A 19,839-nucleotide genomic window follows, 5' to 3' on the forward strand; every position below is an offset into this window, starting at 1 on the left:
AGGAATAAGTCTACTATGTTGATGTTGGTCCACGCTCAACTCATGTTGCTCTGCCCAATCAATCAACAAGACATGTCTAAGAAATTTTGCCCCTCTATAATAGGCAAAAGTGGACAAGTCGTGCTGCAAACCCTGTCTTTGTGCTGCTAGAGAGGGTTGTTGTCTGAAAACACTATAGCTCTGGTTGCTGCCACTACATCTATCTGCACCTCATCAATGAGTTATCCCGAAGATGGATGCACCACCATATCCAAAAGATACTCCCTCATCTGACCTAAAACTCCATCATCCTCTAGTTTACCAACCTCCTACCAAACTATCCTGTCAAACTCCAGCATCCCCAGTTGATAAGTGTCTACAAGTCATACAACCCTACTGGTTGTCTATGCATCTATCTGCCCCTCATCAGTGGTTGGTCCAAAAGAAGGTTGCTCATCCTCCTCTATCATGGGGTCAACATGAACCCCCAACTGGCTCTGCACAAAAAACTCATCATACATACTGTGCATATCATCCTCCTCAGCTGATTCATGCTCCACCATATGTTGCCACGCTGAATCATCACTGATGGCTCATCTCCCTGAATGTCTCACATTGACTGCTCACCATACACAATGGGATATATATCTAGTTTGCTATCAACAACTCCACGACTACTCAAGCTCCTAAGAGGCATCCTCATATGAACTCATGGAATCATCTAAAGAAGAATCCTTATCCTGGAAGTCAGAAAGAATCTCCTCCTGCTCTACCCCTGTCATCTCTTCCACATCACTCAAGCATGAGTGGTCGGGTCCCCAAGGTTCCTTGCAGATGAACCAAAGACCCTTCCTTCTCATCTCATTCCTGCTACATGGTTGGTCACCGCAGTGGATTCCTGCTACATGGTTGGTCACCGCAGTGGATTCCTGCTACATGGTTGGTCACCGCAGTGGATTCCTGCTACATGGTTGGTCACCGCAAATCCATTGCAACTCCTTTTGGATCAACCATCTCATGAACAACTCAATCTTCTACTCAACTAACCTTTCGGCTAGTTTATAAGCAATAGGTGAAACCAACTATTCCTCCCTCCAAATGGCCAACAACCTGGCCTGCAATCTTCTGCAGATGACATCATGGCTTCCCATACATGAGAACAAAATGGACTACATGTGTATTATAACTATATCAGGATGAACAACTCAATCTTCTACTCAACTAACCTTTCGGCTAGTTTATAAGCAATAGGTGAAACCAACTATTCCTCCCTCCAAATGGCCAACAACCTGGCCTGCAATCTTCTGCAGATGACATCATGGCTTCCCATACATGAGAACAAAATGGACTACATGTGTATTATAACTATATCAGGATGATGTTTCCTAATGTTGAAAAAGCATTGGAACATTTGCAGGATCAAATCGTCTCACTCCAGCTCAAACATGAGGTCATAACATCTAACCAAGGCCATGACTTCTAGAATCTCTAGCTTCTTCCTAAAGGTAGGGCCCTCACTGTTATCCAAATCCTGAAAGGTCTCCATTATCAATCTGAAGACTCTCCTCATTATGTCATCACTGTAAGGAGGTATAGGTGCAATCAACATCATGATACTACTGAGACAAGAGGCAATTAGAAGTTTGACTCTGATCCAAAAATTTGTGTTGTATGAGATAGTGTTTTAAAAGCCGGCCGGCTCGGAACCGACTCAGCCGAGTTGGTCCGAGCCGGTAAAAAAATTTGCGATTCGGCCGTCAAACCGGTTCGGTCGGCCGAGTTAAGACTGACCCGGCCAAGTCATGGTCGGCCGAATTAAGACTGACCCGGCCGAGTCATGGCATGACTCGGCCGGGTCAATCTTAACTCGGCCGAATTCGTATCAACTCGGTCGGGTCACTTCATGCGGCCAGTGAACCCCAAAAATGCAAATTTTATTTATTTATTTATTTTTTTCAGAGTGTGGGGGACTCCAAATGGTTTTATTAATTGGTTTTTTGGTCTTTCGGGTCCATTCCCCTCTCCTAGTATTGATATGTTATTCAAATTTCATGGTAATGTTAAATTCTTAAAGTACAAGTGACATTCTCCTTAATCTTCATTTTCATCCTTTTACTTAAATTTTTAACATTGCCATGAAATGACTCAGGATGTTTGAGAGTGGTTCCGACCTCATTGGATTTCATATGGAGAAAGTAGAATTTTAGATTTCATTCAAAATCCAACAGACTTATTAGTTTTTCAGGATTTCAGGATTGGGGGATTGCAATGTTTCCATTGAATTTTGTCATGTATAAGGGTATGGAACTCATATTTAATCAAGAGCACCAATCCCTCTATGTACCTTGATGTTAGTGACATTGGTTGTCGAACTCCTCCGGGATTCGCTCCCAAACCGTGAGCTTCTGAAAATGTCGCTCCCGCTCCCGTTTTCGCTCTCGCTCCCCACTTTTGCTCTCATTCCCAAGTAACACTGAGCCAGATGATGTTGGCAACTCTAGTAGTAGCCAATAGTACTGGTCACAAAATTTTGTTGTAGAGGCCATTTATAGCCTCCTTGGTTATGTGTTTTTGTTTTGATCTCTATATCATCATCGTGTATGTATTGGACAGTGCACTGGGTGACATTTTGATATAATGGATATATTCATGAGCCTACTTTGATCATATGTTGTCTTCTATCTATATTCTAATGCTATGTGTTTGGAAACATGAATGAAAATCTTTAAAATTATGTGTTTTTATAAAAAAAAAATATTTAATGTATTTTTTACGACAACCAAGTCATTGAAATCAAGCCAGCCGAGTCGATACCGAGTCGGAGTTGGAGTTTTAAAACATTGGTATGAGAGAAAGCATGGCTGGTTTTAAGGCCCAAATCAAGCTCTTCCCATCTGACTGATGCACCTTGGAGAGGAGTGAAGCAAGTTCTTCTAGTTTGAGAAGGGCTTTTGTTGTAACCCCATGCATCTCAAATCTGTTCCAAGTGCAATAAGTTTTGGGTCCCAACTCATGTTCTTCATGTGGCTGCTCTTGCTGTAGCATAGTAAATATTTCCTTGGAAAAGGATCTGTTGATTGTTGTTGCTAGTTTATAAAGGGAATTTATGAAAGTTTGGTCCATGTTTTATCAGAAGAATGACAAGTACATCAAGCTAACTCATACAAGACTTTTAATTGACAGTATCGCAATAGTATGACTTAGCATTGACAAATCTTAGTACCCTAGCAGTGATGAAACTTCATATTTCTACAAATACTTTCACAACAGTAACACTTCAACTTCTCTCCCTCTTAAACAATACAAATATGCTTCAAATCCTAGCAGCAATTAATTAAGTTTCTAACCAAACCCTGACTCATCAGACTAACCCAACACAAAACATCAACAAGACTAAGGCCGGTACCACAATCTCTGTAATAACAACAGAGCAACAGATCAGGTCTTTTATTCTATCTTCTGATCTTTGTAATCACACTATTAGTATAGAAAGATCAAACAAGGTAAGGCTTAACACTGTTTTCTTCAACCATAGGGTTAGCATGACAATCCTCTTCACAGGAATAATATGAGCAGCCAATCAAGACTTATGACTTCAATACAATAGTAAATTCAGCCAACAATGTTTTAGATGTACTAAAGCTAAAATTTGCCACAATTCTTCATCTCAGATCTTACAACAATTGAGACTGTCATTGATGACCTCAAACAGATGTATATAGTACTATGGATAATCCGAATCATAATTTTCCAGACTTCAAATAGTTATTATTCAGAGTTTCTGTCAAACAGATAGAAATCAACCCATAATTAACAATAAATGGAGAGGGGTAAGAGATGAAATGTCTGAATCGTTCGAGAACCTGTTAAAAATGCTTTGCGTAGGAAGTCTGCAGTCTTCTCCAAATTTCCAAACAACTCCAAAATTATGACCTTGTCTTGCAATTTAACCTGTTTGCTACCCAATGAATGCTACAGGATATGCTCAGCATATAACAAATTCGGTCCTCAAAATGCGGCTCCCACTGAAGAATAAAATCGACCTCTTTCATAAACGATTTAGTTTCCTTGAATTTACAGGTAATTCAACAACTATTGATTTGGCCTCAAAACTGTGAGCTCTTCCTTAGACAATGTTGCTTTGTCGCTGAATTTCTGAGCATCAATAATTCTAAGACAAGCTCCTTGATCACAATTGCCCAACGCACCAATCCCGTATGGCTCCTTGGCCTAACTCCCGCGTGACAGTCGTGTGGATTTTGATGGATTTGTAGGCTCGCCCAGGTGCCAATCGCAGTAGCGACGATTTTGAAACGACGACTTTGAAATTTGATTTTCAAAGCGGTCCCTTTATAAATTTAATTCTCCATCCCTAATATTTGGTCCTCATGATTTATTATGGACATCACCTTTGTCTCTAAGGTCACCTCTGGCAATTCTCTGTTCTTGCATATCATAACTTTCTCATTCATGTTCCTTCATGTCATTCGCTGCCAACTTCTGCAATCTATCATACAATACTCTTAACAAATTCCGACGTGAACAAGGATTAGAAATATCACCTTGGTTTGGATGCACATTTGGCTTACTAATATGCTACAATGGCATTGCTGGGTAATTCTTCTGATGGACGATATTTCCATATTAAATTTATGAATACGATGTGCAGTGAGAAATCAACAAGCTTCGTCTCCAATTTCGATCCTCCGCAACTGGTCTGAGGGAAGACAAGTCACTCGTCTGAGCAGTGAATGCGATTTATGTCTTGTGGAGTTTTGATTACTTAAAATTCAACGACCTCTGCCCACGTCAACTCGAACGTTTCATTAAACTGATAATCGACCTCCTGGAAGATGTGGTCCTTAGGAATTGAGTGTCAAATTCCTTGTCGGACGACTGCAGCTTCAAATCCCTGACCCAACCTTCAGAAACTTGTCTTCAACCCTCTTGTGAGATTTCTGATTCGATCCTCCACATCTGAAGAATTTCACTGTGAACAGGCCATCAAAAATTGTCCATGCACGAATCCGTCTAATTTTCAGCAGGGGCTTCTGGTCACAAGCTTGCTACAGTGTTGTTGCTACAGTGCCGCGCGCTATGTTGCTGTCACTTTTTCTGCTGACTTGGCCTTGTTGTGTCTCTTCGATTATCTCTGATTACTGACTCCTGGTGAACCAGTGGTGAACCTACTCAGAACTTTCACGCTCTCACGGCCCCAACAACGGCTTCCTCGCCTAACAACGGCCTTGGCATCCCTTCGTTCCTTTGGCGAACTTCCTGCGAACTTCAGATGTAAGCTTCAGAGATAACTACTACCACAACAGACATTATATATGCGCAAAGTATTTAGATGCAGAATGGTATACTCATTTTATTTCAGAATGGATAAAGCTTTTTACAGAGAGATTCTTTACAGAGATTGACTATCTTCGCATTTATCAAACTGTATGCTGTTCGCAAGGAACAAGCAATACCGAAGGCTACCTGGCGATAGATAGGCTCTGCCTCAGAATATGACTCAACTCATATACAGACTGGACGACTCTCTAAATGATTCAGCCACTTTAGGTTCTCACCAGTGTCGAGCACACTGATGCGCAGGCTCCCAAATCACCTAAAGACTTGAGTTCTTCTCGTGTTGCAAGCAGATTAGACAGACTGTCCGCAGATGCAGAGCAGGAGAGGCACTCAACTAGACTCAAACACACAAAGACTGGAACTCACTCCAAATGCGAATGCCTTAGCAATGAGCCTTACCCTCCTCATATAAGAAGAGAGGGGGGTAAGCATTACTGTGGATCATCCGTGATTTGACCTAAAGGTGGACAAAATCATGACCTTTTGGTGCTGCCAGGGCAACATCCGCACAAAGATTCCGATCCGGGTGGATGGAATTATTGCTTTCGGGTAATGCCAAGGAGTCATCCGTCTAGCAGATCCTTGTCCAGAAAAGTAAATCTTACGGAAAAGATTCTTCTCAGTACAAAGCTCATGAGAAGGTTATGAAATCGACAAAACAAAGTGGATGCTTTTCTGAAAGCCCACGGGAAAGATTATTTACACAGTGGAAGCTTTATTACAGCAAAGCCCACGAAAAATCTAGTCACAATTAAGCCCTTGTGACTGGTACTCGTATTTACAATATGGATAGTTTTAATGGAAAGCCCATGAGAACCGTCAAAATACTATTAATCCAGGGAATCTATCTCTTTTATACAACATTTCGTCCCAGGCTTTTGTATAGATCCTGCGGACAATCATTGGTTTTCCTAATACAATCTGGTATTGGACTTTGGTTAATACAAGCCATTCCATGTGTTCTCTCATATATTATTCCAGGGAATTATTATAGGGAGATGACTTGTAGGTTGTCCACTCACCCTCTGTCATTTCTTTAACAGTTCTATAAATGGGATGAATGCATTCTGCAAGGTTTTGCTGATTACATAATTTACAATGGGTTTTGTAATATTTTTTATGCCATACTGGGTCCATTGTGGTTCTACTTATACCATAATCCGTCCACTAGTCTCTGAACCATTTACACTGTTGATATCCTTGATAATGACCAATGGTGTTGAATTTTAATTTGGTGTAGTGGGTTCCTACCTTATCATCAACGTTCAAGAAGTCCCACCAGAGTTGCTTGTAGTCTGGAAAGTCGTACACTGTATCGGGAAAAATGATCCTGGGATCATTTCTTGGCCATCTAACAGCAGGTTGAGTTCTGACGTGTCCTAGCTCGTTCCAAAGATCTCTTGTCCTATAGATGCAAACGTATCTTTCATATATTCCTGTGCTGGATCCACTATGGTACCAAATAGTGGCAATGTCATGAAAATTTTGCTCCAATGCCCGTTGTGCAATGTCAGCATCTCGCCTTGCTTTGTCATATATCATATCATGAATCCACTTGCCTCCTTTAAGGTACACTTTTCTTTCTGGGACAAAGTGTTGGATATCAGTATGAGGCTGCAAGTTGGCATCCAGGACCTTTGTGTTTCTCAGCTACTAAGTGGGTCTCCAGTTTCTCTTATAGGTCTCCCAATCTTGGTCGTCTGGGATAGTCCTTAAGACTTCTTGTTTCTGGTGCTAGTCCCATTCAGTGATGATTATCATGACATGATCTCTTGGTTCAATGTATTCTCTGCTTAAAAAATCAGGGAGATTGTTGTCTTTTCCTTTAATGTGCTCTACCTAAAAATCAAAGTTTGCAAAAAGAGCTTGCCATCTGGCAAACTTGGTTTCTCCGGCCTTTTTGATGTCTTTTGTTAAGACCTTCTACAAAGCAAATGCATCAGTTCTTAATAAAAAAGGTTTATTAATAAGATAAACTTCAAACTTACTGATGCAGTTCCATGCTGCCTTGACCTCTTTCTCTATTGTGGAGTAATTTAATTTGGCTGGATTCCATACTCCAGAAGCAAACTGAACAACTTGTTCATCTTTTCCAATTTTTTGCTTCAAAACTCCACCCCAACCAATATTATTTGCATCCGATTCAACAATTTTATATGCAAGATTATCAGCAACATACAGAATAGGCAATGATTTTACCTTTGCTTTGATGTTCTGGACTGCTCTTGTATGGACTTCGGTCCATTCTGGAGGATTCTTCTTTAGCCTTTTGTTCAATATCCTTCTGTCACTGGCACAGTCCTGGTAAAAATTGCCGACATAGTTGAGGCAGCCTAAGAATCTTTGCAGTTGGTTCTTATCTGTTATGACATCTGGAAACTTGTCTGCAAACTCTAAAGCATGTTTCTGCAGAGATATCTGCCCGTTGCAGATTGTATGACCCAAAAATTTGATAGTGGTCTGAAAGACCTCTATCTTCTTTTTGCTAAGCACTAGACCATTGTGCTTAACTAAATTCTTAAATATATTTACATGGAAATGGTCATATGTTTGAATGACTTACTTAACGCAGTTGAATCCCAAAAATGATATCTATATTTACATGCTTAAAATGATCATGAATGGTTTTGGAGAAAATTAACACATCATCAATATATACAATTAGCCAGTCAAAATATGGCTTGAAAATACTATCCATTACCTTTTGAAATTTTGATGGCGCGTTCTTGAGCCCAAAAGGCATGAAATTCCATTCATAATGTCCTGTTGGTATGCTGAAGGCAGTTTTGAACTTATCTTTTTCAGCAATGGCCACTTGCCAAAAACCTGCTTTTAGGTCAAATTTGGAAAAAATCTTGGCGCCAGCTATCCTCCTGATCAAATCTCCTTTGTGTGGAATTGGATAGGTGTCATCAGCTAGGACTGAATTTAGAGGCTTGTAATTAATAACCAATCTCGGAATGCCTTTGATTTGTTCAACTCTCTTATTTACATAGAACCCATAACAGTTCCAAGGACTGTCGGATTCTCTGATCAATCCTCTGCTGAGGAGCTGCTGAATTTCTCTCTCGCGGAGATTTCTGTATTCTTGGCTCATCGGAATAGGTCTGCTCTTACAAGGTTTATCAGCAAATCCTTCCTTGTAAGGGAGTTCGACTGTGTGGTGCTTCCTGTGCCAAAAGGCATTCAGTTCTTCTGAGCAGCATTCTTCTTCTAATTGTTTCTTCAATTCTCCAATTATGTTTTTGACCTGGAGTGATTTAAGATGTTCTTCTATTCTCAGAGTTGATTTCAGATCTTTTAGATCTGTCAGTCTAGCTTCGGCTTTATCCAGATCTTGTACAGTGTGTACCATTGTAGAAATTCTAAGATTGGAGATATATGGAAGTTCAATTTTCTTTTTTGTCCCTTTTGAAGTGGGGACAGATATGAAATATCCAGCTTTGCCTCCTTTGAGTCTGAGTGACCCATGAGGTTCCACTGCTACAAGAAAGACATTACCAAGTATGCAGTCTACTGGAATGTCAGCTACTGCAAATTTCAAATAAACACAATGGCTATCAAAACAAACAGATGCCTTGGGTACTTCATATCGGAGCTTTTTATTGCCCAATCCTACCACTTCTCTTTCTGCAGTCACCCAATATTTTGCTGGGATATTTTTCATATTTAGGATGTTAATATCTGCTCCTGAATCAATAAGAGCAATCATTTCAAACATTTGCCCCTTTATGCAGATATTTATCAGGACATGATGCTGTTGGTATGAAATGGTTAATAACCGCATATCTCTGAATCCAAAATTTGGATCCTTCATACCTTCAGCAATTTGAACCTCTTGATTACTATTGTATGAAGCAGTATTCCATGGCTGATCATCACCTTCTTCTTTTGCCATCTGTTTTTCTTTTTGTATTTCTGCAACTTGAGCTTTTATTGCAGAAATTTCTGTCTTGAGATTATGTATCTCTCGACTGACTTCTCCTAGAGTAAGTGATCTTACTCTATCAGGCTTCTGCTGATGCCTTTGGAATGATTTTGTATTTCGTTCATATGAAGCATCAACAAATAGAGACTTCTTACCTGAACTGTTTGAAGCTTTTGCTTTGAGATGATCCATGAAGGCTTCAGTTAGGCGATTTTTCATTTCTCCATCCTCCATAGCTCGAATCTGGGATAGAATCTTTAGTTCTTCTTCTTCTGTAGTGGCCATGAGGACTTTATCTTTCTGGGGCTTAGGCTTTTCCCCTTCTTCATTACTAGACTCACTGAAATATTCAGAATCAGAATTATATTGTATTTGACAAGCATAGTCTTCAGAGTCAGAACATGAACAATCTGAAGAACCAAAATCTGAATATTTTTCCATATAAGCATTAAGTTCTTTTGCAGAGGAAGAACTGGAAGAATCATAGGAAGATTCTTCTATCTGATGTTGCTGAGCTATGTCTCTGATTGTGACATTTGGGCAGCGCTCTATAGTATGTGCATGAGAGCCACATTTCATGCACACTATTGGTCTTCTTCCTTCTTGCTTTACTTGCTTGTTTCTTTGGGCAAGGCTTGGGATTTCTTGCCTTTGTTTAGCTTTGACTCTTCACCTTCTAGACATCTGGAGGAAGTGTGTCCAGTTTTTCCACATAACCAGCAAGTAATTTTATTCAATTTTTCCTACTTAGTGGTGTGCAGGTGAATCAGAGATATGACGCACAATAAGTATACAGAGTCCTTAATAGGCGGGATTGTTGCTCCTCTTTCAGATGGCCCAGTCTACTTTGACTGTTACCCAAATTTCTCTGTATATACTTTTGATGAAACCATAGACCAAATCCTCCAACTCCAAATCCAAACTACAGGTTTCGATATGAAAAAGAAGAGAAATAATATTGCCATCCAGACCAAAGGCTGTTTTCGTCACACCAATACCCTTTGGCCAGCCATCCGCCATACACCCAGCCGAGACTCAAAGTCAAGTATAGTTGTCCTCACTGATGCAAAGAACCAAAAAATTGAGCATCAGACCATCCGATGGGAAGACTTGACGTTTCTAGAACACTGGGTTGTAAATAATCCTAAGCCTCTCATTCCGAAGAATATTACCTCCGCTGATATTTCAGAAAATATGACTTCTGCAGTTATATCATTCCCCAGAAGATCTACCATTAACAGACGAGGTATAGAGTTAGCCTGTAAACAATCCAAGTATTACAGAGATCCTTCCACAATAGATACAACTTGTTCTACTTCATCTTCTTGTAGACATAATTCTTTGTATGAATTAGCCCAGCTTGTAAATTATTGTTCTTTAGAAGTAAAATGTCCAGATTGCCAAGAACATGTAAATCTGCTTACTCTAGTAGAATCTGAAATCCATACAAACCATAATCCCAGGACTGGTATAGCTCCACCTTCCACATCTGTAAATTCATGCCCAAATCCAAAATGCTCAGACATCCCTTTCCCACATGAACCGGATGCTGATCATGTGCTCATGATGCATGAAATTGTTACCATAGAAGGAGAACATCCAAGAATGACTGAAATGATGTGTTCAATGAGACCAGCCAAGCCCAGATATGGGTTGGGATACCTTGAGCAGGCCCATGGCCTGATTCCAGATTGCAGATTTCGCCCTGTTCCTTCTGACTGTAAAAAGCCTGTAGTAATGGAAATACATAAGTTTTTCTCTCTTATGGATGGATGCTTGAAATCCGAGATTAGTGCCCAATGGATGAAAGCCATGTTAAATTGGGATCTGTACACTAATCCTCAAGCAGATGAGTTTGACCAGAAATATACACCCATAGAGAAAAAACAGTTTGCTGAAGATTGGAAACACTATATGGAGATGAATAACACCTGGATATCTTTCTATTCATGGAAAGATAATATTGCCCCATTAAATGTCTTCACTGGTTCAATCAGTACCTCAGCAAGCAAGCATGCTTGGACTGCATTAGACGGGTCTAAAGTTGAAACCCCTACGACCTTTCCTCCTTACAAAGGAATTGTCATAGGAGAAAATCAAAATGCAGCCAAAGCTATCCCTTTGGTCCAGAAAGATGACAATGCTTTAGGCATTGATGGTCGGATACAGAAAGCCAGTGAACAGCTGAACTGGACAAATACTGCAGTAAAAGGCTTAGAGATGAATGTTGCAAAATCAATAGAAGTAAAGGAACAAATTGATACTGTCCAAGTATCAATTAATGATGTAAATAAATGTTTGAACAATGTACAGTTTGAATCTAGTATGATTCATTCTTATGCAAGAGATTCTTTGAATAAAATAGAAGGAGTCGAAGAAAAGTTAGTTGATCATTTGGATACAACTAAACAGCTTATAACTGGTTTAACAGACAAAGTTGAAAAGTTGAATCTGTCTAAAACTGAGAAACCAGTTCCAAACTCCTTTCTTGTAAAAAGAAGCATAAGAATCCAGGATCCTGTGAAATCTGTGGACAGGTTTCCTGCATTATTTCCTAAGGAGGTAGCCAGGTCATCTTCTGATACTGAGGCTACAAATAAAATCACAATAGCATCCTTGTTCAAGGATGAAGAATCAGATGAAAGGAAAGAACACAAAGACCAGGATACACAAATCTTTCCTATATATGAACCTCTTGAACATAGGTTCACCAGATATCCAACACCTGACATAGAAGGAAAAGGAAAACTTCTTGAAGCACACACATTCTTTGCAGATTCCCACAGAGAGTGGAATATAGATAACATGAGTGTTGGCCAAATACGCCAAATGATTGACATGATGTATACAGAATATAAGCTCATGTGTCTCAGGGGAAAATCTGAAATAGATGCTTGCAGGACTATTATTCAGTGTTTTACAGGAACACTCCTCAGGTGGTGGGAGACAGAATCATCTCCAAAGCTCATAGACACAATGGAAGCAGAAGTGCTTAAAGATGAGAAAGGAGATGTGATACATAATCTTGATGGCTCAGTTATCAGTAACATGATAGGAGCACTAACATCAATGATTCTGGAACATTGGTGTGGAAGTGAAACAGAAATTGCTGATAAAAATGAAGTTATTTTGATGAATTTAAAGTGCCATAAAATGTCTCAATATGATGACTTCCACAGGGACTGGATGCAGAGGATATATGAAGTCAAAGACTCAAAGAACCTGTTATGGAAACAGGTATATCTTGCAGCTCTGCCATCTAAATTTGTTGATTATATAAGAATGCAAGAAGTCTTTCAATTACCTTTTGAGTCATATACATGGGGAGAGATTTATGCTCTCATTACAAAGACATTGGTCAGTCTTTGTACTAGCTCAAAGGTAAATAAGTCTCTGGAAAAACTTTCTAGATTGCCTGACAGAAAATCCATATGCAGCAAGTATGGATTAACATTGGATGATCCTCTGGTAAAACTAAAGAAGGCTAAGAAAAGAGCCAAAAGAGAGTTTAAAGAAACTTTCTATAAAAACCGAAGAAATTATCCAAAGACTAAAAAGAGATATTCAAAGCCAAGGCAAGGCCAAACCTCCAGAACAAAGAGAGGGTATTATAAGTATGTCCCCAGAACACACTACTATAATCCCTCTGATATTCACCTGCACACCACTAAGCAGGAAAAATGGAATAAAATTACTTGCTGGTTATGTGGAAAAACTGGACACACTTCCTCCAGATGTCCAGAAGGCGAAGAGTCAAAGCTAAACAAAGGCAAGAAATCCCAAGCCTTTGCCCAAAGAAACAAGCAAGTAAAGCAAGAAGGAAGAAGACCAATAGTGTGCATGAAATGTGGCTCTCATGCACATACTACAAAGCGCTGCCCAAATGTCACAATCAGAGACATAGCTAAGCAACATCAGATAGAAGAATCTTCCTATGATTCTTTCAATTCTTCCTTTGCAGAAGAACTCAATGCTTATATGGAAAAATATTCAGATTTTGGTTCTTCAGATTGTTCATGTTCTGACTCTAAAGACTGTGCTTGTCAAATACAATATAATTCTGATTCTGAATATTTCAGTGAGTCTAGTAATGAAGAAGCGGAAAAGCCTAAGCCCCAGAAAGAGAAAGTCCTCATGGCCGCTACAGAAGAAGAAGAATTAAAGATTCTATCCTAGATTCGAGCTATGGAGGATGGAGAAATGAAAAATCGCCTGACTGAAGCCTTCATGGATTAGCTCAAAGCAAAAGCTTCAAACAGTTCAGGTAAGAAGTCTCTATTTGTTGATGCTTCATATGAACGAAATACAAAATCATTCCAAAGGCATCAGCAGAAGCATGATAGAGTAAGATAACTTACTCTAGGAGAAGTCAGTCGAGAGATACATAATCTCAAGACATAAATTTCTGCAATAAAAGCTCAAGTTGCAGAAATACAAAAAGGAAAACAGATGGCAAAAGAAGAAGGTGATGATCAGCCATGGAATACTGCTTCATACAACAGTAATCAAGAGGTTCAAATTGCTGAAGGTATGAAGGATCCAAATTTTGGATTCAGAGATATGCGGTTATTAATCATTTCATACCAACAGCATCATGTCCTAATAAATATCTGCATAAAGGGGCAAATGTTTGAAATGATTGCTCTTATTGATTCAGGAGCAGATATTAACATCCTGAATATGAAAAATATCCCAACAAAATATTGGGTGACTGCAGAAAGAGAAGTGGTAGGATTGGGCAATAAAAAGCTCCGATATGAAGTACCCAAGGCATTTGTTTGTTTTGATAGCCACTGTGTTTATTTGAAATTTGCAGTAGCTGACATTCCAGTAGACTGCATACTTGGTAATGTCTTTCTTGCAGCAGTAGAACCTCATGGGTCACTCAGACTCAAAGGAGGCAAAGCTGGATATTTTATATCTGTCCCCACTTCAAAAGGGACAAGAAAGAAAATTGAACTTCCATATATCTCCAATCCTAGAATTTCTACAATGGTACACACTGTACAAGATCTAGATAAAGCCGAAGCTAGACTGACAGATCTAAAAGATCTGAAATCAACTCTGAGAGTAGAAGAACAACTTAAATCACTCCAGGTCAAAAACAAAATTGGAGAATTGAAGAAACAATTAGAAGAAGAATGCTGCTCAGAAGAACCGAATGCCTTTTGGCACAGGAAGTAGCACACAGTCGAACTCCCTTACAAGGAAGGATTTGCTGGTAAACCTTGTAAGAGCAGAGCTATTCCGATGAGCCAAGAATACAGAAATCTCTGCGAGAGAGAAATTCAGTAGCTCCTCAGCAGAGGATTGATCAGAGAATCCGACAGTCCTTGGAACTGTTATGGGTTCTATGTAAATAAGAGAGCTGAACAAATTAGAGGCATTCCGAGATTGGTTATTAATTACAAGCCTCTAAATTCAGTCCTAGCTGATGACACCTATCCAATTCCACACAAAAGAGATTTGATCAGGAGGATAGCTGGCGCCAAGATTTTTTCCAAGTTTGACCTAAAAGCAGGTTTTTGGCAAGTGGCCGTTGCTGAAAAAGATAAGTTCAAAAATGCCTTCAGCATACCAGCAGGACATTGAATGGAATGTCATGCCTTTTGGGCTCAAGAACGCGCCATCAAAATTTCAAAAGGTAATGGATAGTATTTTCAAGCCATACTTTGACTGGCTAATTGTATATATTGATGATGTACTAATTTTCTCCAAAACCATTCATGATCATTTTAAGCATGTAAATATATTTAAGAATTTAGTTAAGCACAATGGTCTAGTGCTTAGCAAAAAGAAGATAGAGATCTTTCAGACCACTATCAAATTTTTGGGTCATACAATCTGCAACAGGCAGATATCTCTACAGAAACATGCTTTAGAGTTTGCAGACAAGTTTCCAGATGTCATAACAGATAAGAACCAATTGCAAAGATTCTTAGGTTGCCTCAACTATGTCAGCAATTTTTACCAGGACTGTGCCAGCGACAGAAGGATATTGAACAAACGGCTAAAGAAGAATCCTCCAGAATGGACAGAAGTCCATACAAGAGCAGTCCAGAACATCAAAGCAAAGGTAAAATCATTGCCTATTCTGTATGTTGCTGATAATCTTGCATATAAAATTGTTGAATCAGATGCAAGTAATATTGGTTGGGGTGGAGTTTTGAAGCAAAAAATTGGAAAAGATGAACAAGTTGTTTAGTTTGCTTCTGGAGTATGGAATCCAGCCGAATTAAATTACTCCACAATAGAGAAAGAGGTCAAGGCAGCATGGAATTGCATCAGTAAGTTTGAAGTTTATCTTATTAATAAACCTTTTTTATTAAGAACTGATGCATCTGCTTTGCAGAAGGTCTTAACAAAAGACATCAAAAAGGCCGAAGAAGCCAAGTTTGCCAAATGGCAAGCTCTTTTTGCAAACTTTGATTTTCAGGTAGAGCACATTAAAGGAAAAGACAACAATCTCCCTAATTTTTTAAGCAGAGAATACATTGAACCAAGAAATCATGTCATGATGATCATCACTGAATGGGACCAACACTAGAAACAAGAAGTCTTAAGGACGATCCCGGACAACCAAGATTGGGAGACCTATAAGAGAAACTGGAGACCCACTTGGCAGCTGAGAAACCCAAAGGTCTTGGATGCCAACTTGCAGCTTCATACTGATATCCAACACTTTGTCCCAGAAAGAAAAGTGTACCCTAAAGGAGGCAAGTGGATTCATGATATGATATATGACAAAGCAAGGCGAGATGCTGACATTGCACAACGGGCATTGGAGCAAAATTTTCATGACATTGCCATTATTTGGTATCATGGTGGATCCAACACAGGAATATATGAAAGATACGTTTGCATCTATAGGACAAGAGATCTTTGGAACGAGCCAGGACACGTCAGAACTCAACCTGCTGCTAGATGGCCAAGAAATGATCCCAAGATCATTTTTCCCGATACAGTGTACGACTTTGCAGACTGCAAGCAGCTCTGGTGGGACTTCCCGAACGTTGATGATAAGGTAGGAACCCACTACACCAAGTTAAAATTCAGCACCATTGGTCATTATCAAGGATATCAACAGTGTAAATGGTTCAGACACTGGTGGACTGATTATGGTATAAGCAGAACCACAATGGACCCAGTATGGCATGAAAAATATTACAAAACCCATTGTAAATTATGTAATCAGCAAAACCTTGCAGAATGCATTCATCCCATTTATAGAACTGTTAAAGAGGGTGAGTGGACAACCTACAAGTCATCTCCCTATAATAATTCCCTGGAAGAATATATGAGAGAACACATGGAATGGCTTGTATTAACCAAAGACCAATACCAGATTGTATTAGGAAAACCAATGATTGTCCGCAGGATCTATACAAAAGCCTGGGACAAAATGTTGTATAAAAGAGATAGATTCCCTGGATTAACAGTATTTTGATGGTTCTCATGGGCTTTCCATTAAAAGTATCCATATTGTAAATACGAGTACTAGTCACAAGGGCTTAATTGTGACCAGATTTTTCGTGGGCTTTGCTGTAATAAAGCTTCCACTGTGTAAATAATCTTTCCCGTGGGCTTTCAGAAAAGCATCCACTTTGTTTTGTCGATTTCATAATCTTCTCATGAGCTTTGTACTGAGAAGAATCTTTTCCGTAAGATTTACTTTTTTGGACAAGGATCTGCTGGACGGATGATGCCCTGGCATTACCCGAAAGCAATAATTCCATCCACCCGGATTGGAATCTTTGTGCGGATGTTGCCCTGGCATCACCAAAAGGTAATGATTCTGTCTACCTTTAGGTCAGATCACAGATGATCCACAGTAATGCTTGTCCCCCCTCTCTTCCTATATAAGGAGGGTAAGGCTCATTGCTAAGGCATTCGCATTTGGAGTGAGTCTGAGTCTTTGTGTGTTTGAGTCTAGTCGAGTGCCTCTCCTGCTCTGCATCTGCAGACAATCTGTCTGATCTGCTTGCAACACGAGAAGAACTCAAGTCCTTAGGTGATTTGGGAGCCTGCGCATCAGTGTGCTCGGCACTGGTGAGAACCTAAAGTGGCCGAATCATTTAGAGAGTCGTCCAGTCTGTATATGAGTTGAGTCGTATTCTGAGGCAGAGCCTATCTATCGCTAGGTAGCCTTCGGTATTGCTTGTTCCTTGCGAACAACATACAGTCCGATAAATGCGAAGATAGTCAATCTCTGTAAAGAATCTCTCTGTAAAAAGCTTTATCCATTCTGAAATAAAATGAGTATACCATTCTGCATCTGAATACTTTGCGCATATATAATGTCTGCTGTGGTAGTAGTTATCTCTGAAGCTTACATCCAAAGTTTGCAGGAAGTTTGCCAAAAGAACGAAGGGAAGCCAAGGCCGTTGTTAGGCGAGGAAGCCGTTGTTGGGGCCGTGAGAGCGTGAAAGTTCTGAGTAGGTTCACCACTGGTTCACCAGGAGTCAGTAATCAGAGACAATCGAAGAGACACAGCAAAGCCAAGTTAGCAGAAAAAGTGACAGCAGCATAGCCCGCGGAGTGCGCGGCACTGTAGTAACAGCAACTGTAGCAACAACACTGTAGCAAGTTTGTGACCAGAAGCCCCTACTGAATATTAATCCATCTGTTGTTATGAATTATAAAGTCTACCTTTATGCTCACATTTAATGGATATTTGGCTTGATTTGGCCGCTTTTATGAATTTGATTTTAATATGACCTCTAACAATTTACTCCATGACCCACTTGAAAACCTTCGACGGCCACCAAAATTTTATGAACTTCGCCTTTGGAAATTTTAAACTTGGCATTCACATAAGAAGGGTTGGCCCTTAAAATAAACATTTCAAATTGAACACCTTTCAAACATTTTATGACCCCATTAACATTTCGACCAATAATGCCCACTTTGGCTCAAGCTCTTTTGCCCAATAATTAAAATTGTCGAATACTTTATAAATGATGGCATTTTCAGTGATTTTGGCTTAAACCCTTGATCACGATCTTTCATCGAAATTGATTTGCAACAAACTTTCAATATGGCAGGAATACCAGCGCTGGTACCACTGTAACATTCGAAATATAATTTTTGTAGAAAATTTAGCTGTCAATTTAAATAAACCATGAACACAATTTTGAACTACATAATCAATAGCAAACTGGAAATATATTCTGCAAATGAAGAATAAACACGACAAATATGCAAAAGAGCTTAGCCTTATTTTATTAAATAAAAGAGTACATATAAAATTGGTAATGGTTGAGAGACTGGCCACCAAAAGAAATCTGCTCCAACACTGCAATGGGCCTCCAAAACTGAACTAACCAATCAATAGGCTGCAACCTGTGAATCCTGAGTGGATTCACCAAGGGAGAGAGCTGGGTTCTCACCTACTCTCATTGAATCACTCGAGGGTTTTTGTCCTAGGGCTACTATAGCAGAGAAATGAATTCTCTGATTTATATGAAAGACAAAGCTCCAAACCAAGATGTCTCCAAATGACCTCCTCCTTCTCTTTTATAGATCTGATGGATAGATCTCCAAGCCTCTAGAAGCGTCTTATTTTATTATTTTATTATTATTCTAGAAGGTCCTCCATTGACTTTATCTTAAGTGACGCTTTTATCTTATTTTATTTCACTTAAGTCACTTTTGGGTCTTTTCCTCTAATTAATTATTTATCTTTAATTAAATGGCTAATTAAAGTAATTTTTAATTAAGGAAAATGGTAAATTGCCCACCATATTCTCTCTGGCCATTGGAAGTCACTTCTTAGCATCCCATCCTATAGATATTCTCATTCTAGTTCCAATGCGCTATTACACTGAGGTGTCCCATCAAATAATCTTCCCGAAATGCCCACCTCGAGCATAATTAATTAAGTTAGGTCCTGTTGTCGCTCAAGTTGTACAAGCAAGATGCGACAACGATCAAGGCGGGGGCCGACACTTTGATCCCTGTCCTCTCGGTTCTAGCTGTCTCCCAACAACAGGCTATGGGGGATAGTCCCTACGAGATATGAAGATGAAAAACCGTGGACAACCAACGAGTCCGGGAGACACAACTGAATGGCCTAGCAACCTGGTTAGTTTAGCAAGTTTATTGATTAGATTATATCACTTTGGAAGACTAGTGCCTTAAATGGAGTCAAAATACTTTCTTTATGTGAATTATCTACCAAGTCACCGGATGAACAGTTGTTGCTTTAGGATGCTTCACTATCCTATATGAAATGCAACACTTGAAACTAAGTGGAATGCAAAATCTTTGTTTATTTTAAATTAGATGCCTATTCTAAGTGGAATGCAAGATCTTGGTTTATTTTAAATTAGATGCATATTCTAAGTGAATCCTTCCTCTCAACTATTTTGAAGCTAGTCTCTAGTGCATGCAGGTTGTGAGAGATAAACCCAGGTGAAGATAGCAAAGGCTATATTAATGATACTTCTCTTGGAGTTCTAACCACCCGATGCCTCCAGTGCTGCAGAGACTATGGCTCTGATGAATGCAAGGTCACCATGTTAATCACAAAAGAGGGTCTAAGCTTCGCACGCTAGGTGAGAAAGGTGGTCCTA

This window comes from Pinus tabuliformis, chromosome 3_1, assembly GCF_031772625.1.
Source record: "Pinus tabuliformis cultivar Carrire ecotype Pingquan chromosome 3_1, CPIR1, whole genome shotgun sequence".
Taxonomy (NCBI): Eukaryota; Viridiplantae; Streptophyta; class Pinopsida; order Pinales; family Pinaceae; genus Pinus; species Pinus tabuliformis.